The sequence below is a fragment of the Penaeus vannamei genome, chromosome 24 (assembly GCF_042767895.1).
Source record: "Penaeus vannamei isolate JL-2024 chromosome 24, ASM4276789v1, whole genome shotgun sequence".
Classification (NCBI taxonomy): domain Eukaryota; kingdom Metazoa; phylum Arthropoda; class Malacostraca; order Decapoda; family Penaeidae; genus Penaeus; species Penaeus vannamei.
In genome coordinates, this window is record NC_091572.1 from 1,890,388 (window position 1) to 1,892,887 (window position 2,500).

At 50.9% G+C, this 2,500-nt stretch overlaps 1 protein-coding gene across 3 annotated transcripts in view; it reads left to right on the forward strand.

Annotated features, from left to right (window-relative positions):
- The window catches only part of LOC138866202 (Kv channel-interacting protein 4), a 284,998-nt gene that overhangs the window by 210,287 nt on the left and 72,211 nt on the right, over window positions 1-2,500 (forward strand). The window lies entirely within an intron of this gene.

A 2,500-nucleotide genomic window follows, 5' to 3' on the forward strand; every position in this document is an offset into this window, starting at 1 on the left:
AAGAAAGAAAAAAGAGAGAAAAAGAAAAAAAAGAAAGAGAGAGAGAGAGAGAGATGAAGAAGAAGAAAGAGAGAGAGAAAGGAAAGAAAACGCAGATTAAACTATATAATTTGCCATTAGATGGATGGACACAGACCGTGTAATCAGAAAAGACAAATTCTTACTCGGGGTCAAACGCACTCATTACCGAGGTCACGTGTACGGCGAGGTCGAGGTCGAAGGTGAGGGAGACTGTGAGGACGAGGGTAAGGGCGAGAACGAGGTCAAGGGTGAGGTCGAAGGCGAGGAGGGCAAGGGCGAGGGTGAGGACGAACGCGAGGATGAGGTCGAAGGTGAGGGGGAGTGTGAGGACGAGGACGAGGTCAAGGGTGAGGTCGAAGGCGAGGAGGTCAAGGGTGAGGTCGAAGGCGAGGAGGGCAAGGGCGAGGTCGAAGGCGAGGAGGGTAAGGGCGAGAACGAGGTCAAGGGTGAGGTCGAGGAGGACGAGGTCAAGGGTGAGGTTGAAGGCGAGGACGAGGTCGAAGGTGAGGGGGAGTGTGAGGACGAGGACGAGGTCAAGGGTGAGGACGAGATCGAGGAGGGTGAGGACAAGGTCGAAGGTGAGGGGGAGTGTGAGGACGAGGGGAAGGACGAGGACGAGGTCAAGGGTGAGGTCGAAGGCGAGGGGGAGTGTGAGGACGAGGGGAAGGACGAGGACGAGGTCAAGGGTGAGGTCGAAGGGCGAGGAGGACGAGGTCAAGGGTGGGGACGAACGCGAGGATGAGGTCGAGGACGAGGTCGATGGCGAGGGGGAGTGTGAGGACGAGGGTAAGGGCGAGGACGAGGTCAAGGGTGAGGTCGAAGGCGAGGAGGGTAAGGGCGAGGGTGAGGACGAAGGCGAGGGGGAGTGTGAGGACGAGGGTAAGGGCGAGGACGAGGTCGAGGGCGAGGAGGGCAAGGGCGAGGGTGAGGACGAAGGCGAGGACAAGGTCGAAGGCGAGGGGGAGTGTGAGGACGAGGGCGAGGACAAGGTCGAAGGCAAGGGGGATTGTGAGGGCGAGGGTAAGGACGAGGACGAGGTCAAGGGTGAGGTCGAAGGTGAGGGGGAGTGTGAGGACGAGGGGAAGGGCGAGGGTGAGGACGAACGCGAGGATGAGGTCGATGGCTAGGGGGAGTATGGGGACGAGGGTAAGGGCGAGGACGAGGTCAAGGGTGAGGTCGAAGACGAGGAGGGTAAGGTGAGGGTAAGGATGAGGGCGAGGACGAGGTCGAAGGCGAGGACGAGGTCAAGGCTAAGGTCGAGCGCGAGGGCGAGGCTGAATCACGACCTCGAGAAACGCGCCGCCATCTCGTCCTCGAAGAATTTTTTTTTTCCAGGGAGAATTCGGCCCCAACCACGCGACTCGTGGCAGCAGACTTAGCTAGTAAATGACTAGTTTGGAATTTCGCCTAAAACTCGTCTCAGGGGAAGTTAAACGCACGAAACGCACAACCTCCACGCACGCCGAGGAGCAGATTATTATTACTATTATTACTATCATTATTATTGTTATTATTGTCACCTTTATTATTATCTGAAGGTGCGTTGGGTCAATTGCACAAAAGTGGTCTTAAGGCCGTGTCACGCTAGCACTTTTTTCCATCTGTTTTTTTGACAATTTTATTTACCGTAAATACAGACATTCTCGCATATGGCTCTTGATTTGACTTTGGCTGGAAAAGTTGACGGAAATCGACAATTCGCTCAAAAATTGACTAAATTTCAGAAAATTGTCAAAAATTTTACGGAAAAAGTGCTAGTGTGACAGTACCTTTTAGATAATATCGGGTGTTACGGCGGCTTCAGCGTCACAGTCCCCATTACGCCAAGTCGGTCCCTGAACTGCACAGTCACGCCCAGTACAACGAATGGACAGTATTCCCCAAATCCCTAAGCAGTATATTAAGAGATAGTGACTCAGTGACATTGTAGAAAGTGTCGCTCGTTTTTCGACCAAAAAAAACGCTCTAGATACCGTTAGGATCTAATGCGAATTCATGCAAAAACAGTCCTCTAATCAGTGAAATATGGAGGGAAAAACGGATTGGAAAACAGTCCCCTAATCAGTGAAATATGGAGGGAAAAATGGATTGGAAAACAGTCCCCTAATCAGTGAAATGTGGAGGGAAAAATGGATTGGAAAACAGTCCCCTAATCAGTGAAATATGGAGGGAAAAGTGGATTGGAAAACAGTCCCCTAATCAGTGAAATATGGAGGGAAAAATGGATTGGAAAACAGTCCCCTAATCAGTGAAATATGGAGGGAAAAATTGATTGGAAAACAGTCCCCTAATCAGTGAAATATGGAGGGAAAAATGGATTGGAAAACAGTCCCCCTAATCAGTGAAATATGGAGGGAAAAATGGATTGGAAAACAGTCCCCTAATCAGTGAAATATGGAGGGAAAAACGGATTGGAAAACAGTCCTCTAATCAGTGAAATATGGACGGAAAAATGGATTGGAAAACAGTCCCCTAATCA